This window comes from Perognathus longimembris, chromosome 24, assembly GCF_023159225.1.
Source record: "Perognathus longimembris pacificus isolate PPM17 chromosome 24, ASM2315922v1, whole genome shotgun sequence".
Lineage (NCBI taxonomy): Eukaryota > Metazoa > Chordata > Mammalia > Rodentia > Heteromyidae > Perognathus > Perognathus longimembris.
This window is the reverse complement of record NC_063184.1, coordinates 14,029,423-14,053,462: the sequence shown is the minus strand read 5'-3', so window position 1 is coordinate 14,053,462 and position 24,040 is coordinate 14,029,423.

The following is a 24,040-nucleotide window of genomic DNA, read 5'->3' as shown; positions in this document are numbered from 1 at the left end:
GACAGTTTACAGGGAAGGTCAGGGAGAGGTGGATGGCAATGTGGTCAGCAGGCCTGAGAAACAAAGTGAGCCCAAACCTCAGAAGAAGTCAAGGGTCTGGGCAGGCAGCCCTCATGGCTTCAGCACAGAGTCAGAAGGGCTAAGAGACAGGGCAGCAAATGCTCTTGCAAGGCTCTGTTATAGTCAAGGGCTATGCTTTGAGAGTCAGACCCAGTGTTAGGACACGGGAGTGCAGAGAGGGTTTAAGAGAGCCTATGCAGTAAGGATCCAAGGGTGTGTGTGAGCACCAATACTCAGGACCTTATACTCTTTCTTGTTTTCTTTTTTTTTCATTCAAGGTTGGTGTTCTACCATTTGAATCACACCTCCACTTCCCCAAGGTGATTTTTTTAAAAAAATGGGACCTCATTCCTCAGAAGGCTAAACATAGAACTCCCCTATGACCCAGCAGCCCCACTTTTGGGCATCTACCTAAAAGACCACAAACAAGAACACACTAAAGCCACCAGCACAACAATGTTCATCTCAGCACAATTTGTCATAGCTAGAATCTGGAACCAACCCAGATGCCCCTCAGTAGACGAATAGATCAGGAAAATGTGGTACATATACACAATGGAATTTTATGCCTCTATCAGAAAGAATGACATTGCCCCATTTGTAAGGAAATGGAAGGACTTTTTTATACTAAGTGAAATGAGCCAGACCCAAAGAAACATGGACTCTATGGTCTCCCTCATAGGGAAAAATTAGCACAGGTTTAGGCTAGTCACAGCAGAGGATCACAAGTGATATATCACTGTTGTAATTACTTTCAACATGCGATGTGAAATTGTAGCTTCTATTATTGATGATCCTCTTGTATGTCCTACCTGTGGTCGTACCTTCACTATCTCTGTATCTTATCTGAGTATATTGGAAACCGTGTATACAGGTATTAGAACTAGGAAACTGTAAGGGAATGCCAAAATCGGGAAACACAGGGTAAAAAAGACAAATGATTACAAAAGCAATACTTGCAAAACTGTTTAGTGTAAATCTACTGAACAATTCATGGGGGGATAGGGAAAGGGGGAGGAGGGGAGGGAGATATGAGGGAGGAGGTAACAAACAGTACAAGAAATGTATCCAGTGCCTAAAGAATGAAACTGTAACCGCTCTGTATATCAGTTTGACAATAAAAAAAAATAGTGTCAGCAGAATCTCATTCTTGTAAACAAAGGGTTATCCTTCACAATACTTCCATAAACAGGATTCTAATTAATGAATTCATGACTATCCACTTCCTGTTTATGGGTGCTACGCAAGGTTTGCTTGTAAATTTTATGTTAAGCTTAAATTCAGTCACACACCTGGATGCAAAATATATATGCATGTATATTTACAGGAAACCCTCACAAACACACACCCGTGCACATATACACACAGAGAGAAAATGTCAAGAAGTAATTACACCTAGCTCTATGTTAGCATTTTGAATCATATTTTCTGGAAATTAAAATAGGTTTTGTATCAGGAACATTGGATTCACTTCAGCGTTATTGAAGTCTGGGTAAGACTGAGAAATTTGTAGAAACTTAAGAATTTATAATTCAGATTTGTAAACTTAGCATTAAATCCTCTCAGTCAGAGCTCCACACTGAACTGTGACCAACTGTGACCAAGATCTGGGTTTAATCATTCTGCTTTAAGCAATTTTGATAATTTTGTTTGCTGGTTTGTTTTGTCCCAGCACTTAATTTCTTCAAAAGGGAATTTTGTAACTTAGCACTTTCAAATGGACTCATCTTGGCTTTGCTTTTAGTTAAATCAGCCATTTCACCAAATGGTCCATTTCTCTTGCATCTTGTGTCTCATAAGTTCAAGAGGACCATATAAAAAGGATATTCTTGGGAGAGGATCACAAAGGCTCAATAGCTATGTGCCAATGATGACATAAAATGATGTTTCTCAAAATAAACTCCAAGAAATGGAAACATTTTTTTTGTAATTTTGCTTTTTGTTTTGTTTTCCCTCCTTTATCACTGTTTTTTTTTTTAATTTCTGTACCTTTTGTCTTCTATGTAAGTTTATCTGTTTTGGGGAGGGTAAGAAGGAGCACCGAAATGGAGGGACAAAGGGTAAACAAATGCATCAGTGATACTCACTTAACACTATGTTGAAAATGAACTATATAACTTGTGGAGGAGAAGAGTCAGGAGGGAATAACTGGGAGAAAAATGAGAAAAGAGGTGACACTGTTCCAAAAGCAATGTACTCATTCCTGACTTATGCAACCGTAGTCCTTCTATAAATCACCTTTACAGTAACAATAAGAATAGGAAAAAAAAGGGGGCTATTTATTGATGAGATTTGTTTCTTTATGATTGAACTCTAATAGACGTAACCATATTATACTGACCTTTTTTTTTCATGATTAATTTCTAATTGTAACAAGTCCTCTTCTTTTGGAATCACGAAAGCTGTAAACAAAGGCCATCTTTCTTGCCTCAATAACATTGAATCTTCACATTATTTATTAAAGGGGGATTATGTAACATTTAAATGAAGGCTCTGAGCCATAAAATACATGTCAGCAATGAAAACCATGTACGTGGATGAGCACAATGCTTTCCTTTAGAGGCCGTGGACCACTAGCCCTCCAGGAAGGCCATCCTTCTTGCCGTGTCCCTGGGCGTCAGCGTTTGGCCACAGCGTCCGGAGCTCTAACAGCCAGGGCAGCCTGGGAGCCGGCCGCTGGCCTCACATCTGAACGCTTTCAAAAGTACACGTTTCCCCATCAAAGGTTTGGAATAAATCACACTAAAACATTGGCAGCAGGAAGAGTTACTTTGGATGGGACCAGGCGAAGCTCTCAGGAGGTGTGTTAAATGAACCTCTCTGTGCAGTGGGTGTCTGTGGTAGTGGTGGTGGGATGGTTAGAGGCTGGGAGCAGGGGAGGAAGAGAGGCTAACCCCCCACACTTGGGCAAAGATGTGAAATCTACCCACTGAACAAGGTTTGTAAAAACCCATTTGTTTAAAGAAAAGAAAACCAATGGCCTTATAACGTGACATGCAATACTAATTATGAAATATTAAACTTTCTCCTAATACTTCATTGTCAAAAGAATTTCTCTTTTACCCACGAGAGATAAAGCTAGATCTTACAAAAGCTGGTAGGTTTGTTGTTGTTTAAGGAATTTTGTGAGCCAGGTTATTATTATTATTATTATTATTATTATTATTATCTGTACGTATGGTACAAAGGAGTTTCAACTCAACATGACAGTATGTGAATACAATGCATCTTGAACAACATTGAGCCAGATTTTAATTGTGGATGCTATTAAAAGTTAACATAACTGGGGCTGGGGATATAGCCTAGTGGCAAGAGTGCCTGCCTCGGATACACGAGGCCCTAGGTTCGATTCCCCAGCACCACATATACAGAAAACGGCCAGAAGCGGCACTGTGGCTCAAGTGGCAGAGTGCTAGCCTTGAGCCGGAAGAAGCCAGGGACAGTGCTCAGGCCCTGAGTCCAAGGCCCAGGACTGGCCAAAAAAAAAAAAAAGTTAACATAACTGAACATGGGTGGTTCATGTGTATAACCCTAGCTACTCAGGAGGCTGAGATTTAGAAATTTCTATTTGAAGCCAGCCTGGATAGGATAGTCTATGAGACTCTTACCTCTAGTTAACCAGCAAAAAGTCAGAGTGGACCTGTGGCTCAAGTGATAAAGCACTTACCTTGAGCAAAAAATCTCAGAGACAGCACCTAGGTCCTGAATTCAAGCCCCATTACCTTCTACTACCCCTACCCTCCCAGAAAAAGAAGAGACTTAAGAGTGAAGGTCCCGGTTCCTCTCTGTTACTAATGAACTATTTGGCGTTGGGCAGGTTGCTTTACTTCTCTGCAGCATAGTTTTCTCTAAAATGATGTAGTGTTTCTGGCAGCAATCCTCCCTTCGAACCCTAATATTCCCTGCCCCTGTCTCTTTTTTCTTTACAGATAGAATAAATTAAGTCCACATCTTTGGTCACAAAAGTCAAGGGCAGCATCTAGCATCTTGGTCCTATCAGTTCTTTGACTCCTGGGCCTCAAATCCTTTATGGCAGTAGGCATAAATCATAAATAATTCCAGGCTACTACTCCCAGATTTCTTAGAAGGATCAGAGCACTGACATTCTTTGGCAGATGAAAAAAGAAATTCAATTATCTGGAATGCAAAGGAAAAAAAAAGAATATTCTGTCCTGTTGAAAATCTTTCTGAAAGGCAGTAGCAGTTTTTCTTGCTTTAGTAAGAGCAGAGAACATTACAGTATTCCCTCCATTGTCATGGCTCTATTATGCTTCAGGACTGAGATTCTAAATATGTGTGATCACTATATCTATATCTATCTATCTATTTATCTATCTATATATCTATATATATATATATTATGGCATCTTTCACTCTGCTTGTAGAAATCTTAAGACCCTAGCCTGGATAGACATTGTCTTAGGTTTATCTAGAGAGACATTTTATTGATTATGTAAGGCCCTCATTGATTACATTAGTGGTCTCCATGGATCCCTTACAATTTAAATCTTTCTCATTAGACTAGAATGCCATAAAAAGTTTCAAGTATTTTTTAGGAGTGGTGGTGTGGTAGTATTCTGTTTTGTGTGTTCTAATTAATTAAGATGCTTAAGAAATTCCAAAACATAAAACATTTGTACTAGGCTCTGGGTATCAAAGACTACAGTTGTTATTGAGCAAAACAGTTGCTCATAAGCAAATGTCTTTAGCCAGGCCTACTCTGTGGCAGTAGCTTCTTCCTCTCTAATCATCTCCTTCCTCAGTAGGAGGAGGGTCATCTTCTTTTTTAATGAAAACATGTCAATTAAAAGTGCTTGTTTCCGAATTCACATTCATGTTCTCATTGACTAGTTCCTGCCCCCAGAGAACTTGAACTCTAGGATTCATGTAGAAGACATCCTCCCCATCCAGAATGTGACCAATTTCCAAGGGAGAGAGGGAAATACAGGGAGATGACAAGAAATAGAGAAGGAAAATCATTGGGAAAAAAAAAAGTAGAGCTTGTCTGAAAGAGCTTGTACTTCTTTTCTGTACTGGGGCTTTAACTCAAGGCCTGGGCCCTGTCCCTAAGCTTTGTGCTCAAGGATGGCACTGGGGCACTTGAGTCACCACTCCACTTTCTGCTTTATAATAGAGATAAAAGTCTCATAAGCTTTCCTGCCCATAGTGGCTTTGAACCTTGATCCCCAGATCTCAGTCTCCTGAGTCACTAAGATTACAGGTATGAGCTACCAGGGCCTAGCAAACCATTCTTTCTCCAGCCAGTGCTTGAACCAGCCATACCATTCTTATTTCTACCTAAGTTATGCATTTCTTTTATTATGCAGAAAGCTCTGTACTTGGCTCACCTACCTGTTAGGCATGTTAGCATTGTTTCAGCATCTTCACCAACAATGAGAGATGGGGGTCTCAAATACCTACACATTAGTCGTGCTTGAGTTTAAGTGGAGAGAAGAGTAAAACTGACCAAGGGAGGATTTTACCTTATTCTCCCATTAGGATTATTAAGGTCAACCCAAACCTATGTTTCTACAGGCATTGGAGAAGTGATTCTCACTTTGGTTTATTTATTTGTATGTTGAGATCAGTTCTGTAAACAGCTGAGATCCAGCCCCTACAATTTGGTGGTGATGGTGAACTGTTATGCCTTGTAGCTTCATTTTAGGTATGCCTGTCAAATAATAATTTTCTTGATCCAGTTACCTTTCCATTAATTCTACTGGAGAAAAGTTTTGATGGAAATCTATCTATCTGTATCATGCATGGGTTCTTCTTTTCTTTTTGTGAAAAGAGTAATGGAATACAGAATGCAGTACATGGGTTATTCCCATTATGAATTAGTCTCTTTTATCTGACTCTGACCAAAACAGATGTTGGCAGCCTTTCTACCCCAACTCTCTAAGTCAGAATAAGACTATCAGTTCCGCTCAGCGAAGCTTAGGGAGATGGTTTAACTCTTTCAATAAAACCTGGTTCACTTTTCCCCCCTCTTGGTTCCTGTTCTTTTTTAATTTGCACATGACAAACAAACAAAATTAGAACACATCTCTATGCAACAATAAAAAGGAAAACAGCAATATTAAAAATACATCAAATACAACTCCAGAGGGAAGTACATCTTTGTTCAAGGACATTTAAGATTCCTGACACTGAGGAGATGCATTTGAGTGAGGAGGCAGCTGAATATACTCAATTTACAGCCAAAGATCATTTGCATAGAATACCAAAAAAGCTTTTTAAAAAAAATTCAGAGAAAGAGTATCTATCCGCTATGGCAGGCTGCATCCTGCTGAGGTTTCTGGTCTTTTCTATAGAAACTGACCATTCAAAAAGAAAAAAAAATCATTCTATGATTGAAGTCACCGTAAAGCTCTTGTGCTAGGATTCTGCAACAAAATGTAAATTAAAGAACTATGAGAAACAGGGAGACAGGGAAAGAATGGATCAAAGGGCGAGGACAGAAAGGAGGATTATTAGGGGGAAAAATACTTTACCAAACACGCGGCATTCCAACACGATCATGGGAGAAACAGAATCTTTCTAGATTTCAGGTAAGAAAACAATGATTAAAATATGCCAAATAAAGACTTGAAGTATTTTCTAAACCATGTGAAGCAAAGACAGTAAGGAAGTGACTTCTTAGACTTTAGGTGTTGTTTATCTCACGGAACTCTCAGAATTATACAATAAAGTAGCATTTCAATTTTTTGTCCTCACCATATTATGACTATGCCTGGCTCTTTGCATTTGACTCTCAGGTAAGTTGTTTTATGGAGTATCCCTTTGTGGGCACATACCCTCTCTCTTGTAATTTTATTATTATTTTTTTTTGCTTATGTGGCATTGAGGAATTGAACCCAGGGCCTCATGCGTGCTAGGGTAAGCACTCTACCACTAAGCCTCATTCCCAGCCTCAAGCCCAGCCCTTTTTTTTTATGCCAGTCCAGGACTTGAACTCGGGGCTTGGGCCCTTTCCCTGGCTTCTTTTTGCTCAAGGCTAGCACTCTACCTCTTGAGCCACAGCGCCACTTCTGTTTTTTTCTGTTTATGTGGTGCTGAGGAATGGAACCTAGGGCTTCATGCATGCTAGGCAAGCACTCTACCACTAAGCCACATTCCCAGCCCAAGCCCAGCCCTTCTAACAACCTTGCAAATACAGAGGAGGAAGACCCTGCTGACTTCTTTGCTCAGATCCTTCCAATAAAGTCATCAAACAATAAGTACCACTAAACCTGATCTGAAAACTCAACTTCTCCATATTGCCAAGGCAATGGCTAAGATTTATTGACACACTCACCAGATGCCAGGAACCATGCAAATCTTTCAGAACTATTCCCTCATTTAATCCTTTTTGGGAGCCTGAAGGTTCGTGCATTTGGGTTTTCATTTTCAGGAATTATTTGTTGTCTGATGTTATACAAGCATAAATTGAATGGTTTTGATTCCGGAGTGTTAATTCCCAACTACCTTATCTTTAGACCAACACTCCTGGGTGGCTTTATTCTACCCGTGGGTCCCCAAAGAGGTAAGATGTTTCCTCTGTCCCCCTTCTTCAATATCACATCTTAGGGCCCTAAGATGGTATTCTCATCACTGTACCTGTCATCAGAAGGTATGCTGTGAAACGTAGCAGACAATGGAAGAGAGTTCTTGGAGCTAGATGATGGTGGTTCACACCTGTAATCTAGTTAGTCAAGAGACTAAGATCCAAGGATCATGGTTCAAAGCCAACCTGGGCAGGAAAGTCTGTGAGATTCTTATCGGCAATTACCACCTGCCCCCAAGCCCCTCAAAAGTAAACCTGGAAGTGGACTTGTGACTCAAGTAGTAGAGGGTAGCCTTGAGCAAAAAAGATGTAAAGGACAGCCCCTAGGCCCTGAGTTCAAGTCCCATACCAGTACATGCAGGCACTTGTACGCGTGTGCACACACACATACACACACACTCATACACACACCTGCAAAAGATACTTCTTGGGCATGTAGCATTTCTGCTTGTGGTAGGTGAGGGCCAAACTTATTTGCTAATCATAGGGAAGTCCAAAGCAGGACCATTAAACACCAGGGCGAACATGCATCATAGAAATTCATCCACTTGTCTAGGTCATAGAGTTGTATATGGATAAAAAGGAAATTGTGAACCTGGGCACTGGTGGCTCATGCCTGTAATCCTAGCTGTTCAGGAGGCTGAGATGCTAGGATCACAGTTCAAAGCCAGGCCAGGCAGGGAAGTCCATGAGACTCTTATCTCCAATGAACCACCAGAAAACCGGAAGTGGTGCTGTGGCTCCAAGTGGTAGAGCACTAGCCTTGAGCTGAAGAGCTCAGGGACAGTGCCCAGGCCCAGAGTTCAAGCCCCACAACTGGCAAAAAAAAAAAAAGGAAATCGTGTGCATGATTCCAAAGTTCACATGTTTGCTCTATATACATAAAAGCAAGAACTAAGTTAAAATAGATTTCTGATCTTTCCTCCCTTGTTCCAGTCTCCAAGTAGTGATTAGAAAGTCGTTTCTTTAAAAATTAAAGAATTGTGAATCATCAGGTTGCCGTCTCCCTTGGTCTAAGAGTTGAGGGAAGCTTGGTGAAGCTGTAAGGAGCTATAGCCACATTGACTTCTTCGCCTTACTGCTTTGTCGGTGGCTCTGATAATTCCATATTGGTGAACAACCATCCTATGTGCATTCTATCATGCTAGGTTTTGTATTAGTCTGTGAAATGACCTAAATTAGTGGAGCTCATTGTGAGCTGGTGTTTGAACTATTTGGGGTGTGTGCACACCATTCAGAAGGGGCAAAGCCAGAAAAGGCGGCCCAGTGTCAGGTCATAGTTAGAGACAAGAGACATATATATATACACAGCTGGATTGGGAAACAAGCCATCAACAGGACCCCAGATTTGGAGAAGGTAGGCTCAAGACTGCATTTGAAAAATAATAATTCTGCCTTCTATTGTATAGAAGGGTTGGGTTTTGTTGGGTAGGGAGAATGTCTTGGATTTGCCACAGAGTTTTTGGCTAGGAGATTCCTTCTCTTCACCAAGCTCCCTCACCATGCTCCTTTGAGCAGGCCACATGTCCAACATAGTTATGTTGGCCCTACAGCCAGTTTGGCTGACATCTGTGCTACCAGCATCCCAACAAACTTCAACGCCAGGCAAGCCACAAGGCCAACAGACGCCCATTTGTCACTACAGGATTCTTTGTGTGTCGTCTGCGCTCATTCCAGCAGCTGACAATAGAGAAAGCATGTGTTCACATAACAGTTACTTCCTGGTGATGTAGTTTCTCCTCAGCAGTATTTTTGTCTTGTTTTCAGAATTCCCCCCCCCCCCCCGCCCCCGCTCTGTCTGTCATGGGCCTTGAACTCAAGGCCTGGGCGCTCTGTCCCTGAGCTTTTCCACTCAAGGCTAGCACTCTATTACTTTAACCCACAGCTCCATTTCTGGTTTTTGGTAATTTATTGGAAATAAGAGTCTCATGTACTTGTGGTGACATGAAACACATTTTCATCTAAAGCTTTGATGGGGTAGGGTGAGAATTCTCCCCCACACCCTCCCATCGTCTGTCACAGACAGAATTAGCAAAAACTGAACCTAAGTGGATTATTGCAGCATAACTATAAACTATTTCCTTTTATGTAAAAAAAAGTTCCCAAATGATAATTATAGGTAATTACTACAGCCTCAACCTCAGTCTGTTCACCGACTAACCCAAAGCAAGTTCAGTTGAAAGTCATCTCCTTCACATGGTGGCTTCGATTTAAGCAGACTGGTGTTTCTCCTCGTGATTTTGTTGTTTGCTTTGTTTTGTTGGTGCGTGTGTGTGTGTGTGTGTGTGTGTGTGTGTGTGTGTTGGTCCTGATTTTGAACTCAGGGTCTGAACATGGTCCCTGAGCTTCTTTTGCTCAAGGCTAGTGCTCTACCACTTGAGCCACAGCTCCACGTTCAGTTTGTAGTAGTAGTAGTAGTAGTAGTAGTAGTAGTAGTAATTGTTGTTAGTTTAGTGGAGATAAGACTCACTGCATGTGCTGGTTTAGAACTGTGATCCTCAGATCTCAGCCTCCTGAGTAGCTAGGATTACAGGCGTGAGCCACGAGTGCCCAGGTTTCTCCTATTCTTCATGGTTGCATTTGTAGCAAACTGCTTTTTAATCACTTCTTGGCTCCAGTTTGTGTTACTGTCTTTTCCCATTACAACCCTTAATGCCAATTTCTTCTTCTCATCCTAATGACTCTTTCAACATAGATGTTTGAAGATTAGGGAAGAGATTACCAAAATGGAGCTTTCTTACAAAGGAGAATACCGTATTTGCAAACCACCGCCCTGTGTCTGCCATGGAGACTCAGGGAATCTTTCAGATCTCCTGGGGTTTGTGTGGAGCAACACAATCCTGGCCAAGAAAAGAGAAAAGCGCCAGTCTTAGTCAACCTAGTCTCTAGAAGCTGGACTCCGGCTGGATGGAGTGGGAGTGGCTTCTCAGAAGCCATCAGGAATTCATACCTCCTCACCTTCCAGGTGAACAGAGATGAAAGCTGCTTTCCTGCTGCCAACTTTCAGCATACTTCCTGCCAGGACTATGCAAAACCATTCACTGAAAATATAAATGACTTTCCTCGAGCAAGTTACGCAAACTGTCTGCTTTCCCAGGCTGCTAAATGAGGGTAAGATCCCTTGCACAGAGTTGCAAGGTTAAATCAAAGCATGCATGTTACCAGCCCAGCATAAAACTTGGAGTATTCTTAGTGTGCGGTATATGTTGTTTTCCTATTTTCTCTAGCCCAGAAGCCTTAGTTTAGAAGAGATATTCCTGATTCCAGAAGTTTCCAAGTTAAATAATTAACTTCGACAACCAATTAATGCCTTATAAGAGATCACTATCATCGGGGACACATTTGATCATTTATTGTAGTTATGAAAATCCTAATGCCCCTCCCCCCATCTTGTTTGGTGTTCATGTTAGGTGGTCATCTTGCTATTTTAATGGCCTGTCCCAATTTGGTGGAAGTGGAGTGAGGACAGACAGACAGCTTTCAGATCTATGTTCTGTGTGACAATTCCCTAAGCTCTTGGGAGTGGCAAGGATGGTTTCAATGAATCTCCCAAATGGAAATGTGTTTTATAGTCTCCCAGCTTTCCTACAATTATCTATTTTGCTGGTAAACTTTCCTACGTGTTAACTATACCCTTAAAAATCAGTCCTTTTATTGGTGTTTTAAATAAAGAAATTCTTAAAAAGGAAGTAGAGTCTAGTACAGTGGCTCGTGCCTGTAATTCCAGCTATTTATTTGAGAAATAGAGATGAGGAGGATCACAGTTTGAGCCCACTTAGGCAGAATTTTAAAAGTTATCTAGACCCTCCCCCATCTACACAAATAAAGAAACAGTAGCAACAGCAACAAAAAACAAATGTGGTGGCATATACCTGTACTCCTCTCTAGGTAGAGACATAAACAGGAGGATCATGTCCCTTTTTTTCTTTTATTTGCCAGTTGTGGGGCTTGAACTCAGGGCCTGAGCACTGTCCGTGGCTTCTTTTTTGCTCAAGGCTAGCAATCTGCCATTGAGCCACAGTGACACTTCCAGCTTTTTCTGTTTATGTAGTGCTGAGGAATCGAACCCAGGGCTTCATGTATACAAGGCAGGCACTCTACCACGAGGCCATATTCCCAGCTCCAAACAGGAGGATCACGGTCCACTTAGAACATGAGACACTATCAGAAAAATAAGTGAGAAGGGTTGTGCTATGGCTCATGTGATAGACTACCTGCCTAGTAAACACAAAGCCCTGAATTCAAATCCCAATGCCACCACACAAATGCAATTAGAGATATGGCTTTAGGCAGTACAGGAGCCCAATGCTGGGCGTTTAGAAAGGTGATTATATATTTCTATTTTCCCCAGAATCAGTTTATGCTTCTCAATGGCACTCCCTTCTCCAATGTTGTCCCCTATGTCCTGTGACTATGTTGTTGTTCTGACTTGGACAATGTGTCGGCCTGCTGCAGGGTGGGCTCCCATGTTGTAGCAATGCAGTCAGTCTCCCCTGCCTCCAGCCTTGCAGAGTTAGTTACAAATGACGGCATGGCACAGAGCATGAAGGGGCTCCCAGCATCCACCATAAATAGCTGAAACTGCAAATGCCAGGGATCTCTAGGGTCTAAGCTCCCACCAAGCCACATCTGTCAGCCACTGAGTGGCTCCTCCCAGATGGGGGGTCCTACGCCCTTTCAGAAGCCCGACTCCCACTTTGTTCAGAAGGCCTCCCAGTGTTTGAGGTTTCTTCCTATCACCATGTCCTGATGGCATCAGAGCCCAGCCTGAGAAGCCCTTTCTTCTGCCCACATGCTGTATTGTTGCTCAAGTGTTCTGCTTAAGACAATGGATATGTAACTCATTAAAGGCCTGGAAGAAAAGGGAGATGTAAGGTTCTAATTTTATTGACTGACATGGATGGCAGAGACCCACAGAGCCTGCCCACATCCTTTGTGAAGTTGGGATTTACACACACACACACACACACACACACACACACACACACACACACACACACACCCCTCCATGTCTTTATTGACTGATAGATGGCCGGATCTGCAGGCCATATGCATGCCAGTGAAGCAGCGTTAACCTTGACACGAGATGGTCTTTTTCAGGGAGTTATAACTGGGGAAAATTCCTCTCTGCAATGCTGTGTGGTCATATTATTAGTACGAAGGGATCTGGCTAGGAGAGGGGCCCCATAGGTCCCCCGTCTTATCTCAGGAAGGGCAGTGTTCTCATCCATCCGCAAAGCACTATCTTAAACCACACACTGAAACAACCTGCAGGATAAAGTACCCAGTCTCTTGCGGGTACCAGAAATCTGAGGTAAGGCAGGTGACAGATGCCTGTACTCCTTGCTACGCAGGAGGCTGCGATCTGAGGATCCCAGTTCCAAGCCAGCCCAGGCAGAAAGGTTCATGGGACTCTTTTCTCTTATTATCAACTAAAAAGCCAGAAAAGGTTCTGTGGCTCAAGTGGTAGAGCACCAACCTTGAGTAAAGAAGCTAAGGGACAGTACCCTGTCACTCAGTTCAAGCTCTAGTACCCAGCACACACGTGCACGCGCGCGCACGCACACACACACACACAGAGTCTCTAATCCCTTCATAGTAGCAAATTTTCATTCCATCCATGTTCCCTCAGCTTCATGCACTTGAATTCTCAAACTTCTTATTCCTAGTGGAGATAAAACAGTCTGTATTTAGTGTAAAACTGACAAAGCAATAGCAAATCCACAGTACTGGCTGTGTAATCAGAGACTAGTATTTCGCACAGAGTAACAACTATCCATCTTATTTCACAGGTAGGGAAACTGAGGCTAAGAAGCCCCATCCGTGCAGCAACTAGTGCTAGAATCTGGCTTGAGAGTCTGAGCAGCTGAACTGTGAGTAGCTCTGTGATGTTCTAGAAGGAATCACAGAGTCACAGCTCATAAGAAACATCTGCTATGAAGATCAGTGTTGCTTCACTTCATGTACTGGCTAACAGATCCATCAACAGGTGCCTGGTGGTCACTGTTTCAATCTTATGGGTGGGGTGAGTCTATATCCACTCTCACCAAGTTTCCTGAAGACACAGCTGATCTTCTCAAACATTCAACCACAGGGATGGTTCTCATCAAGTAATCCAGATTTCTTTCTTTTTTTTTTTTTCTTCGCCAGTCCTAGGGCTTGAACTCAGGGCCTGGGCACTGTTCCTGAGCTTCTTTTGCTCAAGACTAGCGCTCTACCACTTGAGCCACAGTGCCACTTCTAGCTTTTTCTGTGGTACTGAGAAATCCAGCTCAGGGCTTAGTACATGCAAAGCAAGCTCTGTACCATGAAGCCACATTCCCAGCTCCAAGTACCCCAGATTCAGTTCCATCTTCTGCTGATGGGGCCTCAGCTGAGTACGTGAAAGCAAGAGGAGTATGGTTACAGTTTCAGAGGAAACAGGATGAGAAAGAGACCTTGCCAGATCAGACTCCCCAGAGTCATCCACCATTTTACTTGAAGGTAACCATTCCTTAATCGCCTTTGGGAATCAGTGGAAAGAGAAGACATTTTCCAGGGAGGAGTTCCACCAACACAATTATAATCCAATTCAAAACAAAACAAAACAGTCTAGCCAGGTAGTGGTGGTTCACACCTGTAATCCTAGCTACTCAGGAGGCTAAGATCTCAGGATCATGAATCATGGTTTGAAGCAGACCATGTTCAAGTAGTAGAGAGCTAGCAAAACAGCTCAGGGACAGCACACCCAGGTCCTGAGTTCGAGCCTGCAAACTGGTACCAAAGGGGAAAAAAACCAAACTTCTTTGGTTGCTCAGGCAACTAACTACGCTGATGAGAAACATAAGCCCATGTACCTTAAGCAAATAAACAGATAAAGGAGAAAACCACACCATGACTCCAAACAGCTACCACACTATTATGAAACCTCTCCCATCTTTAGTAAATGCTGGAAGATAATTGATGGTTTGTTTTTTTTTTCTTGTTTCTTGTGGTATTGTGGTCTTCCCCTTCAGAGAATAGTCATCCTTTCAAGTGGGATCCAACAACCTTCCTCAAAGGTTGGAAGGCAAAACGGAGCCAAAACGACTTTGAAATGATATTTAATATCAGGTTGTCAGAGTTAGGGAATATAAAGACATGTGCATTAGGAGCTTTCTTGCTTGGTTACAGTATCTGGTTTTGTGGAAATTCCATGTGCCTTCATGAGATATGTAACTGACACACAGGTCTCACTCAGTAGTTACTTTTAAAAAAAGATTAATTTCTTTCTATTATTAGAAGTTGATATATGCTCCAGTTTTTTTCCCCTTTGTTGTTGTTGCTATTTTGTTTTGCTGGGGTTTGAATGCAGAGCCTGAGTGTTGTCTCTTGGCTTTTTCCACTTAAGACTAGTCCTCTTCCAGATTTTGGGTGGTTAACTGGAGGTAAGAGACTCCCATGTTGGCCTTGAACTACAGTCCTCGGATCTCAGCTTCCTACATAGCTAGGTATTACAGGCATGAGCCACTGGCTCCTGACTCCACCCCGGCTTAAAAGGGCCTCTGTCACCCTCAGTCTCATACCTCATGTTTGGTCTAAGTCATCATGTGTGGCCTGCACACGGACAACTGATAGCTTTTCTGGTGGTTGGTGAGAAGTGACTGTCTCCAAATAGAAGCATTTCCCATGATCAAATAGTGTCCCTTTCTTGTTTTACAGAATATCAGGTTATGCACCATTCAGTCGAGCTAGCATTTTATTTTCTGAATACCAATTTAATATGTATTAGGAGATTATCCTAGTGTATGGATGCTATTCCAGCAGAGGAAGCTGAAAGAGAAAAGAATAAACTTAAACTTTTAGCCAGGCACTGGTGGCTCACACCTGTAATCCTAGCTACTCAGGAGAAGCCAGAAAGTTGGCGAGACTTAATTCCAATTAACCACACACACAAAAGCCAGCATTGGAGCTGTGGCTCAAGTGGTAGAGTGCTAACCTTGAGCAGAGAAGCTCAGAGACAGCATCTAAGTTTAAGCCCCAGGCCAGCACACACACACAAACACACACACACACACACACAGTACATATGCCTGTAGGCTAGTATGCCAAGACTTTTGAGAGAAATCTGTGATTGTACAGCATTGAGATGTGTAGTACAAGGACATCGTAAGATTGAAAGAATTTGACTTCCTGGTTCTGTTGCCAGCTATGGGTAGGAATCCAGAATCTCAGCATGCCTCTTCCGGTATCTGATGTCCAAGTGAAAATGTCTAAGTCTCAAATATTCTTTCTCATTTCTGACTCCTACCCTTGGAATTCTCTTTTTATTTGATAAATTTAAGTGTGTGTGTGTGTGTGTGTGTGTGTGTGTGTGTGTGTGTATGCGCGCGCACCAGCACTAGGTTTTCAACTCAGGTCTCATGCATTCTTGCTTAGCTTTTTCACTCAAGGCTGGAACTGTTCCACTTGAGCCATACTGTTACTTCTGGCCTTTTGCTGGTTAATTAGAAAAAAGAGTCTGAGATTTCTCTGCCTGGGATGGCTTTGAATCATGCTCCTTAGATCTTAGCCTCTTGAGTAGCTAGGATTACAGGCAGGAGTCACCAGTGTCAGACTTGGAATTCTCTTTTTAATTTTCTGAACTTTCCATCTCTTCCTATTGTTCGAGGCCCATTTCGGGCCACAGTGGTCTAAGAAGCCATTCCCACCTTCATACCACTATTGGTTTCTCTGTGACTCCACCGTACACTTTTGCCTCTGCTCCCAGGCCCCTGTACCTGTGCATTCATCTGAACTGTAGTTTGCTGACTGTTCAATCATTTGGTTTTTCCAGGATGATCATTCTGGGGAAGAGCAATGGCAAAACCAATTCAAGCAAGTCATAGATCAAAGTAGCCTGGAATTTGTTATTAGCTCTGCTCATAAATATTCTGCCAAGTTGACCTGTTATCCATCAGGGTTGCCCAAGAAAGCTCACATTTTCCCCACTGCATTATGAATTACAACAGCAATTATCTAGAAACAACAGTGTTCATTTTTAGGTGGCTTGCTTGCTTATTCATTAAATCAAAACCCTGATTTTGGTTTAGTTTTTGGATTCCAGAGTCTGACAAAATTTCAATGTCAAAGGATAGATGGACATTATATTTTGACATTTTGCCAAATTGTTCTGGGGAAAAGGTGCATAACTGATCTCTTACCACATACTAACATGCTTTCTTTAATTTTAGACTGTAGGTTAGAAAGCATACTTCATTTTGGGGTTGTTAATTTAAATTCTAAAGATGAAGAATGACATTTATATTATTAAATTGTGAGTGATATAGATATAAAATTATGAGAAAACTTTTATGTTTGTCTGGTACTCATTTTTCTTTTTGTGGGTATTTATTACCTCTCTTCTTTCCCTCCCTCCTTCCCTCCAGCCCTCCCTCTCTGTCTCTGTCTCTGTCTCTGTCTCTGTCTCTGTCTCTGTCTCTGTCTCTCTCTCTCTCTCTCTCTCTCTCTCTCTCTCTGTCTTCTGACTTAAAAGAATGTTTTGGATGAAGCAATATGTAGTGAAAAAAATTATTTGTCCTTTGTCTTTATTTGTGGTACTTTTTTGTTTCCTTATAGGAATTTTCAACTTTGAGACAAATTCAGCAGGTCAAACGTTTCTTCTGTGGTTTCCAGATTTTATGGTTTTCTTAAAAACACTTTCTGCCACCAGTGGCTCACACCTGTAATCCTAGGTACTCAGGAGGCTGAGATGTGAGGATTGTGGTTCAAAGCCAGCCTGGGCAATTAACCACCAGAAAACTGGAAGTGATGCTGTGGCTCAAGTGGTAGAGCACTAGCCTGGAGCTGAAGAGCTCAGGGATAGTGCCCAGGTTCAAGCCCCACAACTGACAAAACAACAACAACAAAAACACCTTCCTCGCCTTGTGTTTTTAAGTCCTTCTATTTTGAAATTTGGATTTCTTATTTTTAAAAGATTATATTTGTTCTGCATATGACATAAACAAGACAAGCAAACCAAGCCATTGCAGAGAACAGGGGAAGTTTCTTCTCTTGCTCTTATCTTTCTGTGACTTCAGGCTGCTGGTAGCTGTGTTAGCTGCTGACCCTTAAATCAGGCCTTACTTGTTGGGAGGTTTTCTTGAGACTCACTCATTGGGACGGTAGACCCAGCCTAGTATAAAACTGTTTGTTGAGTGGGTGTGTCAATATGCTTGTAAGAAATGAAGCAGAGCCTGGGAAGCAGGCTGGTTCTAGGTGGTTCTATAAGGGTTCACTATTACCATATCCACATATTGAGTAGAATTACTATTATTTTACGATTCAAAAATAGAGTAGTAGAGCTGGGAATGTGGCTTAGCCTAGCATGCATGGAGCCCTCAGTACTACATAAACAGAAAAAGCCAGAAGTGGCTCTGTCACTCAGGTGGTAGAATACTAACCATGAGCAAAAGCAGCTCAGGGTCAGTGCCCAGGCCCTGAATTCAAGCCCCAGGACTGGCAAAAAATATATAGGTAAGTAGTTGAAGCCACAATTATGAGAACAAAATTAATTTCTAAAATGCAAATATTAAGTATTATAAACAAATATTGCAGTATAATATTTTCTTTTAATTATAAACAAATATACACATTTGGGTATTATAAACAAATAGTATAAGCAAATAAATGTCTATTTGATTATTTTAGTTAAAGAGATTGGGTTAGAAACAATTCCTTCAAAATAGTACCCATTGTATACTGAGAAAGTTTGCTCTGAGGCATTCTGGGAGGAAATTTATTCTCATGCTATAAGGAGTGACTTTCCTGAGGAGTTCCTGAGCCACTTGCTCATGTTTTCTTCCTTTCTGGTTGGATGTCTGCCATGTGGCCATTGATACACAGTTGCATTTGTTTTTGTGGAGCTTGTTTTACATTTATTACAAAACAAGACATTTAATAAACTATAATGAACTTATATGCTGTACTCCTTATTAAGATTTGTGTGTGTGTGTCAGTTGTGGGACTTGAACTCAGGGCTTGGGTGCTGTCCCTGAGCTTTTGTGCTCAAAGTTAGTGCTCTGCCACTTGAGCCACAGCTCTACTTCCAGTATTCTGGTGGTTAATTGGAGATAAGAGTCTAACAGACTTACTTGTCTGGGTTGAATTTGAACCACAATCCTCAGGTCTCAGCCTCCTGAGTAGCTAGAATTACAGGTGTGAGCCACCAGCACCTGGCAAGATTTGGTTATTTTTGTCAACACAGTAGTTTTCTATAGTAGGTAGAGAGGGCTTTTCAAATAGAGATCATTAAAGTGGTGTCTCTTTTTTTCTTTCAGGGCCATTCAAATCCAACCATAAGAATGAGAACTACTGCATAGCAATCTCCCAGGGAATTCTATATCTTCTTGAAAAAAGATCCATTAAGGATGGATTCAGAACAAATCACATTAAGTAAGGTAAGTCAAGTTCAGAGAGAGACAAACAACACATGTTTTCTCCCACATGTGGAAGCTAGATCTAAAATACATCAGGACATAATAAATTTTACAGGTCTCTAGGCCTTCACACACAGTGAGACCAAAGGAGGATACTCTTAGGAGAGGAACACAAAGGAGAAATGCCTATGTGAAGCTGATCGTACAAAATAATATTTATTCCAGGAAATGGAAACAAGCAGTCTTTTTCTCTTTTTTTTTGCTGTTTTTGTTTTCTTTTCTTTTTATTCTGTTTATTCTTTTATATGTCTTTGGAAGTGTCAGGGGAGGCAGAAATGGAGGGATAAAGGTTAAGCAAATGCAGCAGTGATATGAAAATGAACCATACCACTTGTAGGTGGGGATGAGAGGGGAAAACTGGGAGATAGTGAAGAAAGGGGTGACACTGTCCAAAAAGAAATATATTCTTTACCCGACTTATGTAACTGTAAACCCTCTGTACATCACCTTTTTTATAACAACCAAAAAAGGATAGAAAGAGAAAAAAAATCTATTGATATACTTAATACTAAGCACAATGTAGGGGAATTGAGATAATTAATTTAGGTATTTTTATTCTGAGTTTTAAACCCATAGCCTCTTACTATAGCTTCAAATGGAATCTGAGCGTACTTTTCACCGACTGGGGTCATGGATTCCATCTTGCCACGTGGAGCCAGATGGTGCCAGCTCAAGGGGGCGGAACTCTGTGTTTGGTGATTTCATGTTAAAAGTTTGACATCGGCCATTACCCATGTATTTACACCATGGCAAAAGGCAGATGCTGTATGCTAGGGCATGAGGTTTTGAGACAGCCATTTCACCAGCATTCCACTGGTTTCTATCTACAAACATCCTACAAAAAGAGGTGAATTGCAGGCTGTTATTACTTGAATAATCCACTTTCTGTGTCAATTGCAATGACTATCTAAGGGATTAAGTATCAACCACGATCAAGAATTTGACTTCAAATTACAGAATGAGTACACAGTATTAACTAGGAGAAGCTATACACGTTTTGCAGGCCTGTCTCCTATCCTATGGGTAACTCCTCATAGAGAATAGTTGACCTTTTTGTTCTCTCTGAACCCTTTCCCTCTCCTGCTGATAACAGCATCTCATTTTAGCCTTGCCAACTCTCACTCCTTATGATGTAGGAAGGCAGAATGGGTGATCTTATCCTATATATCAGGGTTTTCATCTCATGCCCTTCTCTTCTAGTCTAAGGATGTGTGCATGACCCAGACCCAGCCAAAAAAGAGCTCTCCACCAAGATTTGTGCAAGAGTGACGCATGACTCTCCTGTGGCCTCATTACGGGTCAGGTGAGGCCCTTGACGCCAGCTAGAATGAGCTCCAGGACTTGATGCTATGAGAAGAGGATGGCACTGAGCTTCAGGTAGCCATTTTTGTCACTACTCAGAGGCAACACTCCTGAGAATCAACCAACACCAAGGCAAGCACAATGAACCGTAATCAAGTACACCCAGAACCAATGCAGCTCCTTTTTTGCTTAAAGTCATCAGAGATCATATTTTGCTGATTGAAAATGAGAGCTTTGATGAACACAATGCTTTCCTTTAACAACTTGAATGAAACTGGGTGCCAGTGGCTCGTACCTGTAATCTCAGTTACTCAGGAGGCTGAGAGCTGAGGATCAAGGTTTGAAACTAGCCCAGGCAGAAAAAGCCTATGATCTCCAATTAACTAGCAAGATTCCCAACGATTATTTAATCTAATCAAGTTTACTTTCTTCTTCAACCCCAGGAGTCCTTCCCTCCTCTCCATCTTCTTCTGGCTTTTTCACCAATGCTACCATTACCTTCCACCCATGTTGGAACCCATAGTAAGGAAAGAACTTGACCTGTGTACTGAGTGGTTATTCAGCTCAAGGCTAGGGCTCAACCACTTGAGCCACAGTGCCACTTCTGGTCTCTGCTGAGTAGTTTATTGGAAATAAGAGTCTCATGGACTTTCCTTCCTGGGCTGGCTTTGAACTGTATCTTTATGTCTCAGCTTCCTGAGTAGCTAGGGTTACAGGTGTGAGCCACCAGTATCTGGCTGGTTTTACTTTCGACATTGCTGAGAAGTTGTTGCTCCCTCCTAACCCCACTGTGGTGTTTGTATCCCAGACACTTGCCCAAGACCTGACTTAAAAAAATAGCAGTTTTCTATATTTTTTCCAAAGGATGTAAGTACTGATTGCCAAAGATGTATCTCAAATCTACTTAAAATTGCTCTTCTTGAACAAGTCTAATGGAGTTTTTCTGTAAGACCTACTGATGGAGGAAAAATTTATGATAATGAACGTCCATCTGGTACTAAATCCTAAAACATTCATTTCTCAGAAGTAACAGAAAGACCTCTTTATGGTTGCTTCTCTCTACGTCAATATGGAGGTAGACCACCGGGCCAGCGTTATAGTGGTCGGCCTGTGCGTAACAGAGCCGATGTCCTAAATCAACAGATGATTTCCTCCCTGCCCAGCTAGCTCCTCAAGAAATTGAAACTGAAATGGTTTTCTCTTGGTTAGTTTTCATGTTCAGAATCTTTTCCAATTCAGTTTCCAAGTCTCTCTCCATGAAACCACTTCTGGTGAATGGAAACCTCCCATCCTTGCTGGAGTTGTGTAAGGACAGGTCCCTCGTCTATTTTCTTCTTTGAATCAACAGGCCTTTTCTAGAGGCGCTGCTGGTGGTTTGATTCTTGGCAGTTTCTCTTCTCAAAAACGTGTCTTAGGAGAGCCACGGGTAGAATGAACACCTTTCACAGCCCTTTCTGTTTGTTTAGTTTCTTGATTATATGAAGTACATTAAAACCAGTCCAAAGCCCATTAACATAATTTTCATGCATGTTAGTTCTGGCAGAACACACTCGACAGGAACTGTATGATAAATGAGATAAATAATTTTGATGGAGTAGTTGAAATAAAATAAATGTTTGCTGTTTGAGCAAACAAACCATGACTAGTGGTGTGTACGGGAGTCTGTCAGTATTAGGGTGGTATTCTGAGGGTGGCCTCTCACCCTCAGGATGTTCTGGGGAGAAAGAATGGCTCTGTAAGTCCTACAAGGTCTGCTTGTAGCTTGAAAACAAATGAGGGTACCCACTGTCCTTCATTAGCAATGGTTGTCCCAGTTCTGGGTTATGTGAAATTTCCTTATATTTCCTCGCCTTGCCTAAAGGATGGGCCAGGAAGACAGAAGAGATGAAATCTGTGTATGTTTATATCTTTGGGAAAGAAAAGGTTGGAGACTGAGTAGTTCTTTTCTGACCAGTTGAAAGTTGCTTAGGTAGAAGTTTACAGTCTTGGATTACCTAGAAGTGTCGATCAGAGTCTGTAGGTGAATCAGAAGTTCCTAGGTAGCATCCAGGGATTTATAGGGGCTGTTTTTTTGTCAGAGGGGCCTGGAAAGCACATTTCAAGATGATTTCCCAGTCTTTTGTGCCTCTTGGCCAACCCCTTCCCCTCCCTGCTGTATATTACATAAGCTAGGTAGACCCTCAGATGAAAGTTTAAAAGTTTAGTTTGTCTTTTAAAAATGACCCCTGGTAAACTGGGCCCAGGTGGCTCATGCCTATAATCCTAGCAACTCAGGAGGCTGAGATCTGAGGATTACGTTCCAAGCTAGTCTGGGCAGGAAAGTCTCTGAGACTGTTACTTCCAATGAGACACCAGAGAACTGGAAGTGGAGTCATGGCTCAAAGTGATAGAGATCTAGCCTTGAGCAAAAGAGCTCAGGGACAGCATCCAGGCCCCAAGTTCAAGCCCCGTGACTGCCCAAAAGAAATGACTCCTGGTAGCGATCGTTCTTTATTCACAGGGCACCAACTGTTCATGCACAATCTGAGTTCTGGACCATGGACAGTCCTGTCCTCTACCTTCCACCCCCCCCCCCCCCCCAAGCACAGGACTCCTTCTGGGTAAGAGGAAAATTCCACTCAGGTGTGTATACTGGGACAAAATTCCACTTGTGTATGCAACTTCCGATTCGATGTTACAGCAATTCAGTTGTTCTACCTCAAATTGTAAATGGTTTCTTTTACTGACACATCAAAATGTAAACTGGACAGCTCATGGCTACCATGAGTTGTTTAAGACACACAGCTGCCTCATGGAATATTCTGATCATATTCAATCCATCTCCTCAGATATCTGTCCTTTCTTTATGGTGAAAACATTCAAAATCCTTAGCTTTTCGGAATGCATAGTTCATTGTTTTTTAACTAGAGACCCTCTGTTCTGCAATAGCACATGAGAATCTTTTGTTCCTGTCTTCTCTGTAACTTTGTATCCGTTGAGCAACCTTTCCTCCTCCCTCCCTTCCCTGGACCTCCCCAGCCTCTGTAGCTACCATTCCACTCTCAATTTCTATGAGATCAACTTCTCAATATTCCCCAGATGCGTGAGCAATGGAGGTTTTGCCTGTCTAGGCCCGTCTTCAATGAACATTATGATCTCTAGTCTCAGGAGCCACTGTGGTGGTTATTAGTACTTGTTTGTGCCTTTGACTAACTGGGTCAAGGGTCTGAGCTCTGAATCCATCTCAGCTAACCTGGTTTAGAACATTCAAAATGAATTAGCCAATTCCCTGAACATTTCAGATCCCCAAACACAGTACATTCAATAGATAGTTCATTGGGGTGCCTAAATATTTTCTGGAGACAGCTACGTCTCTTTTTTGCATATCTGTGAAGAACTAAGGGTTAAAATGTAAAGGAGAATGGTTATATGCCATTCAAAGTTCAGATCTATTCCTGTCATATAAAAACCAGGATTGCTGCATTCTGGTTTCATTGATTCTGAGTTGTTTATAGAAGCAAAACTCAGTCATTTCAGGGGGAAAAATTGGTGGCTCCCTCTTAGGGCCTTGAATCCACCCTTGTCATATACCTATGGCCTTATGCTGCTCTGGAGGATGGAAATCATTTAGCTCTTGTGCCAAACCTAACATTCCTTTTATTACTCCTTTGAAGTGAAACTTAATTCTGTGTGCGTGTGTGTGCGTGTGCGTGTGTAT